General features: G+C 41.0%; 2 pseudogenes; one reads left to right on the top strand and one right to left on the bottom strand.

The window, feature by feature from the left end:
- The window catches only part of LOC147349945 (ankyrin repeat domain-containing protein 26-like), a 510,210-nt pseudogene that overhangs the window by 7,824 nt on the left and 481,894 nt on the right, over positions 1-20,492 (bottom strand).
- Positions 17,786-17,904, top strand: LOC147349967 (5S ribosomal RNA; annotated as a pseudogene).

Below are 20,492 nucleotides of genomic sequence, written 5' to 3'. Positions count from 1 at the left end.
GGAGGGGACTAATAAATATAAAGGAACCAGTATTAATTATATTTGGGTTCAATATCTGTTATCTCCTTTACAGCATCTCCACATGTCCAGTGGTCACATGATGCTAAAAGAGAGAAACTGCTTCTGGGCTAAGATCAAATCTAGGGTGCGGCCAGGAAAATATGGTCTAAACGTGAAGCCTGTAGACTGTAAAACCCTTCATTAAGACCCTGGAAAGACTTAAGGTGGTCCCTCAAATTCCTTTAAAGATCTTACGGGCATAAGAATTTTAAAGGCATCATCCTCCAAAGCTTCACAAGAAGCCCAAGGTGCAGGGCTTCTCTCAAAAAAAATTTGTGAGGGTAGCCTCTCCAATGACGTGAACCCCAATCCAGTTCAAAGGACACTAAAAGCTTTAAAGAGAACCTTGGGAGCAAAAAAAAAAAAAAAGTGCTTGGCCTAACAGAGACCAAGACATATAAATGAGAATAGGCCTTTGGGATTTTCTTAGAAGTTCAATAAAGAGGAAGCTGGCTTAAGAAACATGACCCAGCTACAGACAGAGGTCATTTCTTATGAAAAGGACAGCACACTGAGCTCAGAGGGTAGAGCAAATGAGAAGCACTCCTATGGGTAGGACCAAGTCCTCATCAAAGGGCTGGCAGGACCAAACTGGACCTCAGAGCTGCTATGGACTACGGTGCCTCCCGTTTCCCATTTCTGAACACAGAATGGTGGGGGTGTGGGTGGCAATAACTTGTCCCTTTAGTTATCAAGTCACACTCTAGAAATCACACCAAGAACCCTCATTTGCTTGTGCCACCTGTACCTGATGAAGACAGTAAGACCCATACTTGAGCCTGGGCCTGACACTGTTAACAACTGAGACTTGTGAGGGAACGGGTAGGGCAAAGGGTATTTTTAATTGGGAGGAATATAAAAAATTGTGGCCAGTGAGTAACTGTGCTAGTTTTTAAATGTACCCATTCGTTTTAAAAACTTTATTCTGTAAAAAATGGTAGAATATAGGCCAAGTATAAGTGACTTGCTCCTATTGAACAGAAGATGATGAAAATGATGCTGTGTGAACTGCAAAGCGAGGTTAGACAAGGCAGCAGAGCTTCTGCCTGGCTCTCAACCTGGGAACCAGGCTCCATGTTGTGAGTAGGGCCAGGCTGCAAACAGAGCCTAGGTGTTCAGGGTAGGTGTTTCACTTGTCTGCCTTCACCAAAGTCCAGCCAACCACAGACACCAACTATCAGACATGGGCATGAACACACCTTCACCCGATTCCAGCCCCCAGCCCTCGAGCTGCCCCACCTGAAGCCAAGGGGATGAGAAGACAGCCGTCCTGGCCACCTTTTCCTAAGTGTAGATTTTGAACGAAACCAATGTTATTTATTGAAGCCACTAAACTTAAAGCTGATTAGGAAAAAACAGAAAAATGGATTTTTGAAAAAGAGAAAATAAAGAAACATAACTTAAATGCAGGTAGAAACTGGTCTCCTGTAAACTGGAATATAATAAAAGGTGAGATTTTTAATGACAATGTTGATGAGAAGAAGCATATAACTAGAAGGAAGACTTAAGAACTATTCAGGAAGAAGTTTTTTCAGGGTTCCCTTCAATTACAATTTCTTACAAATAGGCAGGTGTGACTCCTTACAATTTCTGCTCAAGTTTAAAAGCAATGAAGACTAGTAAGCAATGAGACATATGATTTGTACTATAAGAAATAACTAGAAATAGTTTCATTACCAAAATCAGACTTTTGACCTCATCTCAATTTACTAAAATTCTAAAAGAGATGGGTAGCTTTGAGTAGTTACTAATCTAGAACTCAATCTTCATTGTCTCTCCTCAGAGAGAGAAATAAAACACCACGAGATGCCACTTCATACTTGCTAGGATGGCTATACTCACAGAGACAGGTAATGGCTAGTGTTGACAGGAATGTATAGAAATGGGAACGTTTTACATACTTTGAATAAAAATATAAAATGATGCAGCCATGCTGGAAAACAGTATGGCAGGTCCTCAAAAGGTTAAACATAGTTGCTGTGTAATACAGCAATTCTATTCATAACTGTACTCCCAAAAGAAATGAAAAAATGTGTTCACACCACAGTCAGGGAGTGGAGTCATGGTTCCCTCAGGCTGGGAAGATCAGGAAGGGAAAACTGGCACCCTTCTTTGGAGGGTGATGAAAATGTTCTAACATGGTAATGCCTGTATAACTCTTTAAACACAATAAAGTTACTGAACTGTACAGTTTAAATGAATGAACTGCATGGTATGTTCATTAGATTTCAACAAACCTGTCACCAAAAACAATGGATGCTTTGGGGTCATTAGTGCTGTGCTGCTGAGCTTCAGATCACCAGCCAGGGTTCAAGACAGAGAGAGTCAAGAGTGTGCCCTTTTTATCTCAAAATGATATAGGGAAAGCTGTCTTTTTACTGGTGTCCAACCTAAAAAATTAATAGACAAATCTGTGTTTCACTGCTGAAAGCATGGAATGATTTATATTTCCCCAAATTAAGTGATTAGGGGGTTCTAAACCTGATTAAAAATTACCTTCTGTTTTAGCATATTAATTTGAATATCCATTTCAGTTTGACTGGTTTTTAAATCTCCATGGAAACTAAGCTCTCCATTTTCATATTCATTTAACTTCCTTCTTGTCATTTTTAAGAGTTTCTTAAATCTGTAGAAATGTATAGAATGAGTAAATTCTTTAAGAGCAGATATTTAATAATTAAACAGATATATGTTCTATCAGATAAAACAAACAAATCTATAAATTATAATCCTTTCTCATTGTTTAAATTTAATATTCTTTGAAAGCATAATAACTAAATTCTAATCTTAGATAAATATTATGAAGAAAAATTTTATCACATTTAAATATACTGTGTGTGATATATGTAATATATGAGTTCTTATAAATAAGTTAATGTCAATTTTTAGCATGCTAGTGTGAAATATTAATTTATTATTAAATATTAATTATAAACCAGAGATCAGTATTTAAGCTAAAGATGAAGAGATATATGAATGTTTTTTGAAAAGACATAAGACACATTTGTTCCTACTGACCACAGCCTCTACAAAAAGAAAAGAAAGTAGATATAAAAAACCAACAAGATTCTCACTCAAAATTGAAAAAAAAAAGAAAAATCTTTGGAGCCTGAGTTAAGCGGGAAATAACCCAGGCTGAGAGTTTTAGAAGAAAGGAAATCAGAAGAGAGAGTGTGTGTTCCAGTCTCTTCAAGCTGTTTTAAGAGATGTAGAAATCTTGCCCAGCTCATTGTTAACAAAATGCAAAGCAATGTAGAGAAAATTAAAAGAGAAAAATATTAATGAGAATCAGAGAAGAACCCTGTGTATAATCATCCCTTAGCATCCACAGAGGACTGGTTCAAAAATCCCCCAACACTCCGTGGATACAAAACCAACGGATGCTCATGTCTCCCTAAGCACATCTCCCCTATACTTTCAGTCATCCCTAGATCACTTAGATTATCTAAAACAATGTAAATGCTTTGTAAATAGTTATAAATACAGTGTAAACACTATGGAAATAGTTGCCAGTTTGAGACCAATCCAAGTTTTGCTTTTTGGAACTTTCTCAAATTTTTTTTCCCTGAATACTTTTGATCTTGGGTTGGCTGAATCTGTAGATGATGAGAGTTAACCATACTCAGCAAAAAAACAGAAGCAGATTTTTATCTTACTGATCAAAACATGGTCATTAACTTTGTTATTCTTTAAGTTACACATAGATTTTTGTATGTACATTTTATAACTAAAATTTTGGGGCAAAAAGAAAATATAAGCCAAATCAAGATACTTTTTAATGTTGTTCGACAATAACACAGGTAGGTTTTTAGATAATAAACTACTTGAATGATGAAGGGAAGGAACACTATTAAAAGAAGGCAGGATTACCAAAAAGAACAAAGATACTTTGCAGAAGTAAAAATTCAGCATAGATGATGAGGAAGAGAGTGACATTACTATATGCAGAGGCACGGTTGTTACTGTTTCGGAAATCATTACAGATAAGTATAACACTGCTGCACTCAAAAACATTTCAGATTGTGCTGACTTTCCACAGTAAACTTTGAAATGGGATAATGTGTTTAATTATGAAAATACACATAAAAAATGAATTTGTGTCTAAGGTTTTAAATAAAATAAAATTATACTTTTATTCATAGTTGCGATTATCAGAAATAAAATCTTACCCAGTAATCTCTTTTTCTAACTCACTGTTTTTCTTCTTTTCTTGGTCCAAGCTATTTTCCAGAGATTGTTTTAATTCAATGCATTTCTTTAATTGTTCCTTTTCATCTTCAGACTTAGAAAAAAACAATTTAATAAAATTATTTTTAAACATCTAGAGAGACTTATTCTTTCTTAAAAATATTATTTCTCATGAGTTCACAAGTTAATATGAATTTATAGCAAACACAGGTTTTAAACCTGATTGATGCCAATAACAGATTTCAAAATTGATAACTTTTCTTAAAACAACTTAAAAGGATTTTTCATTTCATCATTTTTTCTGGAGTTTAAATCGCCAACATTTATTTGTTAAAAATAGACACTTTTACACATAAAATACTAAATGTTAATGAAAGTTTTTTTTAAGACTGCCTATTTACATTTTACTTTCTAGAGATAATCTAAAATAATTTTCATCAATGGTTCAAGATATTCCAGGTTTTGTTAAGTCACACCTTACTGAAATAATCTTTGAAAAATTCCCATGCAACCCCCATCTCTTAAAAAAAAAAAAATCCAACAAATGAAAAATACAGTCATTCAGAAAAATGGTTCTATGCAGACATAGTGTTCATTCTTAATGAAGAGAACAAACTACAATAGTTAAAATGATTCATTCTCAAAAATCTCACAGAAAGATCTGGATTACAAAAGAAACTCAAAATTCTCAATCAAATCATTACTCAAATTACTAGACTCAAATAGATGTTTGTGTACCAATGTTCAAAGCAGCATTATTAACAATAATCATAAGGTGGAATTTCATTGACAGATGAATGAACAAACAAAATGTGGTCTATATAAAATATTGCTTTTGGACTGTCACAATTTTTTAAATTAAAATCTTACTATAAAAATCATTAATTTTATGCATTCAGTCGACTTCTTCTATAGAGGAATCACAGTACTAGTAGCAAGCAGTATCAATAAAAATACAATAAGCTAATCAATGAGACTTTTCATATTGTCCGAAATATTCTTATATTTTACTAGTAAAAAAATTAAAATCCTTTCTCAGTATGACAGGAATTAAGAGGTTGACTTACTAATCTTGTACTTAACAGGTTTTTCTGAAGCTGTTCAATTTTGCCCACTTGCTTTTTGACTGTAGTTTGTAACTCGGCATTTTCAATTTCAAGCCTAAAATGCAGATTTTAAAATAATTATTCTCACACATAGGGTTTTTTTTAAGGTTTTTTTTTTTTTTTTTTGGACCTAGACCATTTTTAAAGTCTTTATCGAATTGACTGCAATATTGCTTCTGTTTTATGTTTTGTTTTTTTGGCTGTGAGGCACGTGGGGTCCTAGCTCCCCAATCAGGGATCAAACACACACCCTCTGCCTTGGAAGGCATAGTTTAACCCCTGGACTGTAACGGCATTCCTTCACACATAGATTTTTTAAATATCCCACTGTTTTTGAACAAACATCTGCAGGTTCATTTACATAGGTTCTTAGAATTTTGAAAAGTAGATGATTTGGCAACTGTACTGTTTCTATTTGTGACTAATCGCCTTCCCTGGTGGCTCAGATGGTAAAGAATCTGCTGACAATGCAGGAGACCCAGGTTCGATCCCTGAGTCAGGAAGATCCCCTGGAGAATGGAATGGCAACCCACTCCAGGATTATTGCATGGAGAATTCCATGGACAAAGGAGCCTGGAAGGCTAGAGTCCATGGGGTTGCGAAGAGTCAGACATGACTGAGCGATTAAAACTTTCACTTTTCACTTGTGGATAATATGCAAAATATGGAAATAATGGGGGAAAATTATGCATCTCAAAACAGCTCAAAGCTGAAATGTTACACAGCTTCACGATAATGTGTTTATTATCACTATTGATCTGTTCTCATATTATACTGTTTATCTGCTTTATACTTATTTTCTATGCTGCTTTAAATCATACTTTTGGACGTGATCCTGTGTTTTCTCAGCACATCTCACAGCCTCTGTAAGTTGATCCTGTGCTTCTTGCAACCAAAAAAAAAGAAAAAACAACTGTTTTAACTACTAATAACCTAGTAAATCTGCCATCATTGGTTTTTGTCTCTTTTGTCTGCTTATTGTTAACAGCTGCTTTCCTGCCATACAGCAGAGATGAGTTGTTACAACAGACACCTTACAGACCACAAAGTGAAAATATTTCCTGTCTGCCCTCTGCAGGTTACTGACCTCTCCACTGCACTCAAACACAACATCATCCATGCTTTAAATCAGATTTTCTCAAATAAACACACAAATTTATAAACTACTCAAATGAGGAAAGACAGAAAACTACCTTATGGTAAACAAAAATTTTTTTTTTATCCAGGCTCCACATTGGCCATCACTTTAAACATCCACATATGTAAATGACCACAGATCTTCCAGTGGTTATGAGCGCTAACACTGCTGTTGGTGAAAACAGGATGCTTCAGGAACTAGTGCGAGAGGTAGTAACTACACAGGAGCCAGAATGCGTGGGCCTGTGTCACAGTTCCATCAGTTCTGAGCTGTGTGTCCTGGAGCAAATCACTTAACCTTTCTGTATCTCAGTTTATCATAAAATGGAGATAATGGTAGCATCAATCTCAGTGGGATGTTTGGGCTACAGTCCAACAGCACGGCATTTCTGAGGGGAGGAAACAGTCCCAGGGAAGCTGAGGCGCTCGCCAAAGACCCCAGAGCTTTCGACGGCACAGCCAGAACTGTGGCTGAGGACTCCCAGTGGCCAGGCCTCTTGATCCTGGCCTCTCTCACCAGGTACATGTGTGGAAAACTAGAATCAAAACTATGCCTGAGGGCTTCCCTGGTGGCTCTGTGGTAAAGAATCCACCTGCCAGTGCTGGACACGCAGGTGTGATCCCTGCTATGGGGTGATCCCTGCTATGGGAAGATCCCATATGCTATGGAGCCCGTGCGCCACAACTGCCGAGCCTATGCTCTAGATCCTGGAAGACACAATGCCGAGCTCACATACTGCAACTACTGAAGCCCTTGAGCCTGTGCCCCACAAGAGGAGACACTACAGTGAGAAGCCCCCACACCACTAGTTATGGCCCATGCTCACCCAAACTAGGGGAAAGCCCACACACGAAGACCCAACACAGCCAAAAATAAATACAATTGTTTTCCTTAAAAATGCATATCTGACAAATAATCTGTACTCAAGTTGTCCAAGAACACTAGAGCAAACAAGCCCATTCATAATTGGTAAAGATTGAAATAGACACCTGGCCACGGAGGGTATACTGATAGTAAACTATCCTACAGAAACATACGCAAGATACTGGTGGGATGCATGCACAGCCCCCTTTGGAAGACAGTCTGACAGTTTTTTTCAGTAACCACATGGGACAAGCACTGAATTCTATACATGACAAGTGGTGGAAGCCAGGTGTCTTACCATTGGAATGGGAAGTTATGGAGAAACGAAAGGAAAGGTTCCAAGATCCATGGAGACATCATCACAAATTACCTTTAACTGAATATGTTCAAAGGCAAGCTGGAATACATGTATATATTTCCGAGTATTGTCAGCTGAGCATCTTTAGCTCCTACATGTATGTTTTACATAATATTCTCTAATGAAAGGGAACAGGGAATGTTCCTGGTGGTCCGGTGGTAAAGGATCTGCCTACCAATGCAGGGAACACGGGTTCACTCCCTGGTGCTAGAAGATTCCACATGGTCAGGGGCATCTAAGCCCCCATACAACTACTGAAGTACTTGCATGCTCCAGAGCCCAAGTTCTGCGACCAGAGAAACTGCTGCAATGAGAAGCCAGGGCACGGCCACTAGAGGGCAGCCTCTGCTCACTACAGCTAGACACCTAGCACCAAAGACCCAGCATAGTCAAAAATAATTCAATGTTATCAGTCTTATGGACTCTGTGGGAGAGGAAGAGGGTAGGGAGATTTGGGAGAATGACATTGAAACATGTATAATATCATGTATGAAACGAGTCGCCAGTCCAGGTTCGATGCACGATACTGGATGCTTGGGGCTGGTGCACTGGGACGACCCAGAGGGAGGGTATGGGGAGGGAGGAGGGAGAAGGGAGAAGGGAGAAGGGTGGGGAGCACGGGTATACCTGTGGCGGATTCATTTTGATGTTTGGCAAAACTAATACAATATTGTAAAGTTTAAAAATAAAATAAAATTTAAAAAAGAAAAAAAAATAAAAGGACAGAAGTTCTTTGAATAAATGACTGAGATTAGGGGTGTGAGGTAGTAAATATATGAGCCAGGATAATCTTAAAGTATGAGAAAGTAAAGAAAGTAAAGACAACCATCAAGCTGTCTAAACTGATAAAAATGAATGATTACACAGTTTTATCTGTATACACTAGCAAATAATAATCTGAAAAGGAATTTAAAAAAACAATTCCCTTTCAGTAATGTCAACATTAATAAAATACTTTGCCATGGATGTAACAAGGATGACAAGACTGGCACACATGAAATTATACACAATTGCTGAAAAATATCCTGAATACATGTACAGATATCCCATAGGGATGGAAAGACTTAAGATGGAAATACCATGGAATGCATCTTCAATCTGAAATGAAGATTCACTATGACTTGATCACTCAGAGCTTTTGTGTCATAAAGTTTTATTAAAGTATGAAAGAGATAGAGAAAGCTGCTGACATAGACTTCAGAGCGGGGCAGTAAGAGTACCCCCTGCTGGTCTTTAGCCAAATGTTATACAGCCACTAGCAGTCTGCTAAGGAAAGAAAGGCAATGTCTCAGAGAATGGCACCAGGCCCCTCACCCACAACATGCATTGAGATAACATTGGCAGCAGGTGAGTCATCCTGGGCCATAAAATGATTGACATGAATCTTGAAGAAAGGCAGATTTCCAGGCAAATATATCATTTCATTAACATAGATTAGGAGAACAAGGTATGAGTAAGACATACCGGTTTGTCGAGTCTGTTCTGAGCCTTTAGGAGGAACTGACCTGAAGACAGAGTCTAGCGGAAATACATAGTATATTAACATAGCTTAAGAAAAACATTTCCTTATGAAAAAAAAAATGCATTGCTTAGCTCAAGATTTGAGAAAAGTTAAGTTCAGGTGGAGCCAGGAATTGTCACGGCAACACAGAATTTTCAGAGAAACCTCCTTTTAAATTTGTATGGAGAAGGGGAAAAAATGTAACACTAGTTTGTTTCCTCCGGCTGCTTAAGAGAGAGAGAAAAAAACATCTGACACTTTCAGCCTATTCCCTCTGTCTGGAGACCCCTGGCTTTCCTGCCTGTTACCCTCTCCGGGCCTTTAGGAAGCAATACAGAATCTGATCCTAACATACACGTGGAATGACAAGGGACTCCAAAGAGCCAGAACTATCACGTGAGTCTGCAGTACTAAGGTCCTCTGATATGCTGTGCTAAGTCTCTTCAGTCACGTCTGACTGTCAGAGCCCGCCAGGCTCCTCTGTCCATGGGAATTTTCCAGGCAAGAATACTGGAGTGGGTTGCCCTGCCCTCCTCCAGGGCATCTTCCCAACCCAGGGATCGGATTCCTGCATTGGCAGGGAGGGTCTTTACCACTAGCACCATCTGGGGCAAAAGTGCCTAAACGGAGATCAGATCTCCCAGTTAGGAGAAGGGACTCAGAAGAAAGGAAGTGAGGGAAGGAGACTCTTAGTCACACACAGAGAAGCCCAGCAGGTAGTTCTGCCGGTGGAAGAGGGGAGGAAGCAGGCTGGAGCTGTGTAGAAGATGAAGGAGGGAACTAAAGCAGGGGCCCCCAACCTCAAGGATCTAATGCCTGATGATCTGAGGTGGAGCTGATGGAATAATACTAGAAATAAGTGTTCGGTCACTCAGATGTGTCCAGCCCTTTGTAGCCCACCAGGCTCCTCAGTCCATTGAATTTTTCAGGCAAGAATACTGGAGTGGGCTGTCATTTCCTTCTCTGGGAGATCTTCCTGACCCAGGGACTGAACCCGGGTCTCCCGCATTGAGGGCAGACTCTTTACCAATGGAGCCACCAGGGAAAAAAAATAGAAATAGAGTGCACAATAAATGGACTGCACTTGAAACATCTCAAAACCTTCCCCCACCTCTGTCTGTCAAAAAATTGTCTTCCAAAAAAAAACTCCCGAGGTCAAGGAAGGAACTTTAAGTGTACTCGACTGTCCCAGGTTGCTGGCTTAGGGAGATGCTGAACCAGGGGTGTCCCAAGAGGAAGAATCTCCCTTGCATGGGGTCCTCAACAGACCTCCGATAGCCTTGGTGATGATGGGAAAGATTTGTTTCATTTTTAAAAAATATCCTTGTGGGATAAACTTAAAACGTAGCAATTCTCTTAGAGTCTTCCTAATAAAACGTTTTCTTTCTTTACTGATCTGTGAAGTACCAACTGTGACAATCACTGTTCTAATATACCTCATAGTGTTGCTGACACTATGGATATAATTATGTGAAATTGAACTTACTCAATAAAAATGATGAAGCATCTGCCTGTGCCCAGCACTTTCCAGGGGTTGGGGAGTACAATGAAAATACTCCATGAGATGCACGGCTGGTAGGCACATTCTTTAAAAAAGCCTTTTACATTTCCACCAATCAGATCAGATCAGATCAGTCGCTCAGTCGTGTCCAACTCTTTGCCATCCCATGAATCACAGCACGCCAGGCCTCCCTGTCCATCACCAACTCCCGGAGTTCACTGAGACCCATGTCCATGGAGTCAGTGATGCCATCCAGCCATCTCATCCTCTGCCGTCCCCTTCTCCTCCTGCCCTCAATCCCTCCCAGCATCAGAGTCTTTTCCAATGAGTCAACTCTTCGCATGAGGTCGCCAAGTACTGGAGTTTCAGCTTTAGCATCATTGCTTCCAAAGAAATCCCAGGGCTGATCTCCTTCAGAATGGACTGGTTGGATCTCCTTGCAGTCCAAGGGACTCTCAAGAGTCTTCTCCAACACCACAGTTCAAAAGCATCAATTCTTTGGCACTCAGCCTTCTTCGCAGTCCAACTCTCACATCCATACATGACCACAGGAAAAACCATGGCCTTGACTGGACGAACCTTTGTTGGTAAAGTAATGTCTCTGCTTTTGAATATGCTGTCTAGGTTGGTCATAACTTTCCTTTCAAGGAGTAAGCGTCTTTTCATTTCATGGCTGCAGTCACCATCTGTAGTGATTTTGGAGCCCAAAAAAATAAAGTCTGACACTGTTTCCACTGTTTCCCCATCTATTCCCCATGAAGTGATGGGACCAGATGCCATGATCTTCGTTTTCTGAATGTTGAGCTTTAGGCAAACTTTTTCACTCTCGACTTTCACTTTCATCAAGAGGCTTTCTAGTTCCTCTTCACTTTCTGCCATAAGGGTGGTGTCATCTGCATATCTGAGGTTATTGATATTTCTCCCGGCAATCTTGATTCCAGCTTGTGTTTCTTCCAGTCCAGCGTTTCTCATGGTGTACTCTGCGTATAAGTTAAATGATCAGGGTGATAATATACAGCCTTGACGTACTCCTTTTCCTATTTGGAACCAGTCTGTTGTTTCATGTCCAGTTCTAACTGTTTCTTCCTGACCTGCATACAGATTTCTCAAGAGGAGATCAGGTGGTCTGGTATTCCCATCTCTTTCAGAATTTTCCACAGTTTATTGTGATCCACACAGTCAAAGGCTTTGGCATAGTCAATAAAGCAGAAATAGATGTTTTTCTGGAACTCTCTTGCTTTTTCCATGATCCAGCAGATGTTGGCAATTTGATCTCTGGTTCCTCTTCCTGCCAATTAATGACCATGCTGTGTGGGAAGCTCATTAAAAATCCAGGAGCCAGGCTTCCTGGAAGGATATCCCATTCTCCCTTGGACAGTCCTCCACCCTCTCTGGCTCTCAGTTTCCTCATCTGCAAAATTATGGACAACTGACTATAATTCATCCCTGGAACCCAAGCCTATTGAGGGGGAGGAGAAATATTACTCCAAGGCCTGGATGAGAGACCAGATTGAAAGAAAAATATGTCATTTCTGGTTTTCAGTCAGACAGACAGATACAGTGAAGGAAGGAGCCCCTGGCCCTGTGGGATTTGCCTAGGGTACACATCAGGAGATGGCTCTGAGCTGGATTTCCAACAACATCCATGCAAAGGACAAGCCTGCAGAGCTCTGTGCCCATCAGCCACAGGAAGAGACTGCCTCCTGACAGCCAGCAGCATTTACAAGTGACCTCCTAAGGCCTTCGCCAAACTACAGGGGCACCTCTGGGTTTTATGTTTCCCTCACTTTTCTGACTCTTTTCTTTTAAAAAAAAAAAAATGCACATTTCTTCATAGAATGCCACAGTAGAAGGAAAGTAGGCCTTCAAATTTTAGACCTCAATTTGCAAAAAACTTGGAGCTTGGTTTTTTGTTCCTGTTTTTAATTAAAGAACCACATAATTTAAAAATTTTACACGTTCTAATTATTCAGTTCCAAAACACCAAACTTATTACACGGGGCCCCCATGCAAAGGCCCCCTCTCAGCAGTATAGCCACAGATTCCACAATGAAAGGGCAGCAATGTGCCCTCCTCCCTTCTTTTCTGCCTGGGTGGCCACCAGGTGTTTAAATTCATGCACCCTACTAAGTTTCTAGGGTGCAATTCATGGACCCTTCCCTTTTCCATCCCAACAGGTGGTCAAGGGCCTGCTGGGCTGCAAAGTAGCTGAAGCAGGGCTGGGCCAGCTGGCCAGAGTAAGGGTTATGAAGTCCCCACAGGTGAAATCACCAGGCAGGATATATCCCTTGGACTTCCAGCAGGCACTAGGCTGCTTGGGAAAACCGCGCAGGTCTGAGCTTTATGCGAAGGGGTAAAGCGGTAAAGGCCTTGACCCCAAAGGTGAGGCCTTTCCGTAACCGCCAGGTTAGGGGGCTCCAAGACTGTGCCAACAGAGAGGGTGGAAAACGTGGTTCCCTCCTCCACCGAATCCCAGTTTCCTTATCTGTGGTTCGCTCCCCTCCTCTCCGCTCTCTGGATGCCAATGGATGTGGACCCAGGAGCACAGGAAATGGGCATTCCCAGCCGCAATGGCGACCCCCGAGAGCACAATTGGGACACCCTGCCCCCGACGCGCTCCTGGTGCACCATCCGCCCCACCCCCCACCATGCGCTCCGGTTCGCCCCGCCCCCACCCCCACTTTCAGGAGAGTCCCGCAGGCCTCGCTACTGCCTCCAGGTGAAATACATGGACAAGCAAATCCACCCCACAGAGACAATCCAAGCTTTTGATCAGCTGATCTGTCTGTAGTTCAGGGATAAAACTATGACTACAGAAAGGAAAGATGACCTGACCTAGGATGGCCATGATATTCTATAGAATCAGACAAAATTGGTTACAAGGAAACTTCCTTTTTTTCTTGGAAATTATAAAGCTGGTTCTTTTGCATATGCAATTAAAAACAATTAGCTTGTTACAAAGGCCTGCCAAAGGCAACGCTTGAAGTTAACCCTTGCACAGAATTCAACAACTTCCCTGGTGGCTCAGACGGTAAAGCGTCTGCCTACAATGTGGGAGACCTGGGTCCAATCCCTGGGTCGGGAAGATCTCCTGGAGAAGGGAATGGCAACCCACTCCAGTATTCTTGCCTCCACCCACCTCTCCCCTGCCCGCCCATCCCCCGATAAAAGTGGCTCAAAGATATATTTTAAATCTCGGGAGGAAAACTAGAAAATCCCTTGTCTGTCTGTCTGGATTTATGTATGTCTCAGTGTGGGTCTTCTGTTTTTTGATAATATTGCTCAAGTTCTGAGTTCTTATTTAAATGGTCTCAAGAAAAGGAAACCCTTACAAATTAAACATTTGGAAATACAATAAAACATTGACCTAAATGAATTTCAGATTCATGTGAACTGGGAAATAGTCAATATTAAATATCTAGTATTTTTTTTCCACTACTCTACTATAGACATGTCTAAGACATTAACATTAAGCACAACATTTTCATAGTGCCTAGGTTTTTTATAAGTTAAAAATTGCTATATTGTTACATCTGTCACAAGCTTGTCAACAAGAAAGTACCTCTAAACAACAAAAAAACTTAAAAAATGTAAATGTGATATGAGCTTTTAGATAAACTATTAACAATAAGTATACTCTAAAATATCTGTCTCTAATAGTCTCAACTGAAGGCAGAGGAGAAAGTGATGATAGAGGATAAGATGGTTGGATGGCATCACTGACTCGATGGACATGAGTTTGAGCAAGCCCCTGGAGTTGGTGATGGACAGGGAAGCCTTGCGTCCTGCAGTCCACAGGGTCACAAAGAGTCAGACACGACTGAGCAACTGAACCGAACTGAACTTACAATAGTTTCTCCAGATTTTGGTTACCTGAGTTTCTATCATTGTGCTAAATTAAGTGATGACAGTGTATTGAATAGCTAGGTCATTTCCAAATAAATTAAGGTTCTGAAACATTCACTACTTGAAAGGACCTCCTTCTTACACAGAAACAAAAGAGATTTTTGACTATCTATGAATAGTGTCTGGTGCCATCCTGACATGTTCAGTGTAAGAAAGCATTTTTTTTTTTTTTTTTTTTGGAATTATCACTGATACATACGTTCACGAATCTATAGAATGCCAATATAAAAGTCAGTTCGTGGTTGCTTAAGGGAAATGTATGACTTGTTATTAAAGAAGGTATGAGGAATGAAATCACATTTTATGAAGGAAGACGAAGTAGTTCTGTCTTACAGGTGGCAGTTTCAGGATGGGAGAAGCAAAGGAATGGGTACAGAACGGGATAAGGAGGTTTTATGGAAAGTGGACACCCAGAAAAGAGTTTTGTGCCTAATACAAGTTTTCTTGAGATGTTGAACTGCCTTTGCTAATGGATTTTAAGTTTCTTTACCTCTTAAGTGAGCTGTTCTAGGTTTACCTTTGAAATCTTTTGTTGACTTTGGCTAAGTGGAGAAGTATTGTTTCACAGTGACTTATGTGATCCTACCTGACTGTTATAAACCCTTTTGATATGTATGAACAAGCCTGCCTAAATAATTGGCTTCTAGCTAACTTTGGGATGCTTCAGAGGGCCCCTGAGACCTCCCGAAGAGAGATATTAATCAACCTGAGTTCATTTGGCATGTTAAACTACATGGGAAGTGCTGTCAGAAAGAGTAATGAATCTTCCCAAGTTATATTATATGGTGGATGTTTCTGTAAGGTATAGTTTGGACCGAGTCAGAAAAGAAGGAGAGAAAGATGGCATTTGTAGTTGGGCAGGGGGTGATAAGTCCCAGATAGATACAACTGTCCTGGAGCCTCAGGGCAGGACCTAAAGTTCGCTTTTGTTTTCTCCAAAGTTAGATGATTCAGCAAGGGCCTTTGAGACTGTTGTTTTCTTTTCTAGGCCAAAGACTCCTTCAGTTACTAATATGGGTATCCTAGAAATTATGTGACATCCATGAAAATCTGATACATCCGGGTAAAATGCTGTCAGTTATAATTCTAGTTATCATATTCAAGTGTTTCAAGTCACAGCAGTGACCAGACTACTTTGTCAATTTCTATCTAATCAGGTTTTAAACATGCTTTCTATGGTTTCACACGGATGCCTTCGCAAAAATACTGCTACTTCAAAATACATGTGGACAAGACTTTTCTAAGCTTACCCATAAACAATTTTGTTTGTTTGTTACCTGGTAAGCTGGTACCAGACTGGAATTTAGTCTCCTGTCTAGGTTAAGAGAACAAAATTTCCTTAGAATGCACCTTTCAATCACAGATGATGAATTTCTTTAACTTTCAGTGATTTATATTTGTTTCTATCAGCTGTTTTTTTTACTTCGATAAAGAAAATAAGCATTATTTAAGATTATGGTACATATAGGACAGACCAAGCTTTCCCCACTCCTGCAAATTCCCTTAAGCCCTCATATTCTTCTTATGGGACCAAGGTCTCACTTACCTCCAGAAGGACAATCCAAGCTTTTTATCAGCTGATCAGCCCCTGATATCAGAGTCAATTTGAGCACGAGTTGGTCTATAATTTAGGCATGAAACTATGACTATATAAAGGAAAGATGACTTTTTGATGCAGGATGGCTCTGATATGCCTTGGACTTCAGAGAAAATTGGTTAAAATGAACCTTATTTCCCTTGGAAACTGCAAAGCCAGTTCTTTTAGCATATGCAATTGAAAACATCTAGGTTGTTAGGTCAGGTTTCATTCCAGTCCTAAAGAAAGGCAATGACAAAGCATGTTCAAACTGCCGCACAATTGGACTCATCTCACATGCTAGTAAAGTAATGCTCAAAATTCTCCAAGCCAGGCTTCAGCAATACGTCAACAGTGAACTTCCAAATGTTCAAGATGGATTTAGAAGAGGCAGAGGAACCAGAGATCAAATTGCCAACATCTGCTGGATCATCGAAAAAGCAAGAAGGTTCCAGAAAAACATCTATTTCTCCTTTATTGACTATGCCAAAGTCTTTGACTGTGTGGCTCACAATAAACTGTGGAAAATTCTGAAAGAGATGGGAATACCAGACCATCTGACCTGCCTCTTGAGAAGCTATATGCAGGTCAGGAAACAATAGTTAGAACTGGACATGGAACAACAGACTGGTTCCAAATAGGAAAAGGAGTACGTCAAGGCTGTATATTGTTACCCTGCTTATTTAACTTCTATGCAGAGTACATCATGAGAAACGCTGGGGTGGAAGAAGCACAAGCTGGAATCAAGATTGCCGGGAGAAATATCAATAACCTCAGATATGCAGATGACACCACCCTTATGGCAGAAAGTGAAGACCAAGTAGAAAGCCTCTTGATGAAAGTGAAAGAGAACGAAAAAGTTGGCTTAAAGTTCACCATTCAGAAAACTAAGATCATGGCATCTGGTTCCATCGCTTCATGGGAAATAGATGGGGAAACAGTGTCAGACTTTATTTTGGGGGGCTCCCAAATCACTGCAGATGGTGATTGCAGCCATGAAATTAAAAGATGCTTACTCCTTGGAAGGAAAGTTATGACCAACATAGACAGCATATTCAAAACCAGAGACATTACTCTGCCAACAAATGTCCATCTAGTCAAGGCTATGGTTTTTCTAGTGGTCATGTATGGATATGAAAGTTGGACTGTGAAGAAAGCTGAGCACTGAAGAACTGATGCTTTTGAACTGTGGTGTTGGAGAAGACTCTTGAGAGTCTCTTGGACTGCAAGGAGATCCAACCAGTCTACTCTAAAGGAGATCAGTCCTGGGTTTTCATTGAAAGACTGATACTAAAGCTGAAACTCCAGTACTTTGGCCACCTCACGCGAAGAGTTGACTCATTGGAAAAGACTCTGATGCTGGGAGGGATTGGGGGCAGGAAGAGAAGGGGACGATAGAGGATGAGATGGCTGGATGGCATCACTGACTCCGGACTGCTGGAGTCCAGTCGCGGGTCTTGTGGCTCAAGTACAGTGTGCGCCCCTGTGGAGAGGTGCAGCAGGCCAGCCGGCCGGCCCGACCAGCAGGTCAGAGCGGAAGGGAGGTGCAGCACAGGGTTCTTAGGGCTCCCAGCAGCAGCCACCTCCGTCTAGGGCCACACCACTCTGAACGTGCCTGATCTCCTATGATCTCAAAAGCTAAGCAGGGTCGGGCCTGGTTAGTACTTGGATGGGAGACCGCCTGGGAATACCAGGTGCTGTAGCCTTTTTGCCTCCCCTCTCCTTTAGCCCCTGCCCCCCGTCCCAGATCTTGAACCTCCGCAGCCCCAACCCTCCCAGGGTGGGTGGTCAGGGCACCAACTCCCGCTGCAGACCTGGGTTGCCTCCGTGAATCCCTCAAGCCCCTCCGCATTCGGCTTCCAAGAAACCAGACGACCGTCCCTCGGGTCTCCATCTGGGGCTCACTTGGCATGCCTCAGGCGATCCCGGGGGCCGCACCAGCTCCAGCCCCAGCCCCACCCCCAGCCTCACAGGCGATCGTGCGTGCTCGTGCGTGCCTGTGCACACACAGATATATGTGCACAGATGGTGCATGTATCTTGTTGAATTATAGTTTTGGTGTATATATGCCTGGGAGTGGGGCTGCTGAATAATATGGTACTTCTAGTTTTAGTTTCTTGAGGAACCTCCATACTCTTCCATAGTGGCTGTACCAACTCAGATTCCAACTAACAGTGGAGGAGAGTTCCCTTTTCTCCACATCCTCTCCAGCATTTGTTATCTACAGACTTTGCAATGAGGACCACTCTGACTAATGTGAAGTGGTACCTCATTGTAGTTTGGAGTTGAGTTTCTCCAATCATTAGTGATGTTGAGCAAGATGACCTTTTTAAAATGCAGATCCGATTCTATCACCTCTCTGCTAAAACTGTTCTTGTATTTTCCCATCATATTTAATATATGACCAAATCCCTTCATTGCTTGGTCCCCACTTTCTTCTCTGTCTTTTCACTGGAATGCCCTCTGCACTCTTTTGGTTACATCCCATAGGGCATTTTTCATTTCTTGAATGGACTAAGGTTCCCTTGTCACATAGCCTTCCAAGATGCTATTTTACCTGCCTGAAATTCTTCCTGCATCTCAACCCTGGTTTACGTTGGTTCAACCTATGGATATCAACTCAATTATGACTCTGAAAAGCCTTCTCTGACACCCAGTTTTGGGTGAGGGAAGAGGCCCCTATAGAAGTTCTCAGAGTATCCGCCTGTTATTTATCATTAGATTAGTCTCAGTGAAAGCAGGAACTGTGTGTCTTCTTCTCTCAGCATTCTATTTCCAGAAACATATTACATGCCTACTAGCTCATAGTAGGTGCTCAATATTTATTCCGTGTGTGAAAGACAGAAAAGTTCTGTGAAGCCTCAACTTTTCCCTTGGCTCAGCACTTTTGATCTTTTTGTATCTTTGTTGATTCAGGTCTTTTCTTTCTTCTGTTGATGTGCACACTATATTCAAGGCACAATCTAAGGCATGAAGACATATCAATAAATATAGGTTCTTGCTTTCCAGGAACTCGTACATCAGATTTCTATAATTTAGGGTTTTTTTTTAATGCTCTAGAACAATGTGAACTTTTAGGATTATCCATTTTCATTTCAAAGAAAGATAATGTTACTTACATAGCAAAGGTGGAGACCTTTCGACTTTCAGTCCAATACTTATACCTTTACCATTTCAGGCAACTCTGGTGGTTCCTTCTGTAGGTATGTGGCTCTTCCAGAAATGTGAAGATTTTCCATCGTCCTCAGACTTTTGTGTGATTTGAAATCATCAAGAAAGTTTCCAGTTGTAGGTTCCAGACTACCACCTAGCTAATGGAGTGGATTCCAGGAATATGCACTTTTAACTAGCAACGCTGGTGATTCTGTTGCTACAGACTCAATGCAGTGGGCAGGGCCTGGACTGTCCACTGGGTCTGATGTGGAATCGAAAGAAGGGCTTCCCCACCACTGTTTCTAGCTTTGTGACTAGAAACTGTCCCCAAATAAAAATCAGACAAACAAGATTATCCCAGATCGTAGTCCACGAGATGAAGGAACTAAGCAGCTGGTTGAGATGGAGCCAAGGGGAAAAGTTGCTCATTTTTTCTCCACCTCTACTCCTTTCTTTCTTGATGCCTTAGTGATTCATCGTGGAGATTTGAAATAAAGTTCACAAGAGTCATATTTGTTGAATAAAGATTTTGCATTGAACCAACTCTAAAAAATGAAGACAGTTTCACCTGCCACATGTTTCTTTTAAAAATTCCATTGCTTTTCAACTCTGGGGTTTCTCCATTGCCTTGTTCAAGTAGCCTTAATCATAAAAATAAAATAAAACTAAAAAAAGATTCAAATATACCAACAAAGGAAAGCTTCTGTTTCTTAAATCATCTTTCCAATTAGTAGAACACTAGCTCTTTTCTTTGTATTTTGACTAGGCAATTAGTTGTATCATGGCTCAGATGGAAGGCATCTGCCTGCAGGAGAGTTGGATTTGATCCCTGGGTTGGGAAGATGCCCTGGAGAAGGAAATGGCAACCCACTCCAGTATTCTTCCTGGGAAATACCACGGACAGAGGAGCCTGACGGGCCACAGTCCATGGGTCACATAAAAGTTGGGCACAACTGAGCCACTGAACAGAAGTATTTCCAAGGACCACATTCAAGAGATTTGGAACTCTTGCTTGACTCCCTCATGTTGACCATGTTGACTAGGCAGCAGATAGAAGCTGATTCATCTGTACAATAAAAAAAGAATGTGTCATTCTGTTCTATACTTTTCTGTACTGTAGGAAGAGACTGTACAGAGCAGA

This window comes from Bos grunniens, chromosome 21, assembly GCF_055505025.1.
Source record: "Bos grunniens cultivar Pamir isolate PY7600 chromosome 21, Bosgru_T2T1.0, whole genome shotgun sequence".
NCBI lineage: Eukaryota > Metazoa > Chordata > Mammalia > Artiodactyla > Bovidae > Bos > Bos grunniens.
The sequence above is the reverse complement of the archived record's forward strand: the minus strand, read 5'-3'. Positions and strand labels throughout refer to the sequence as shown.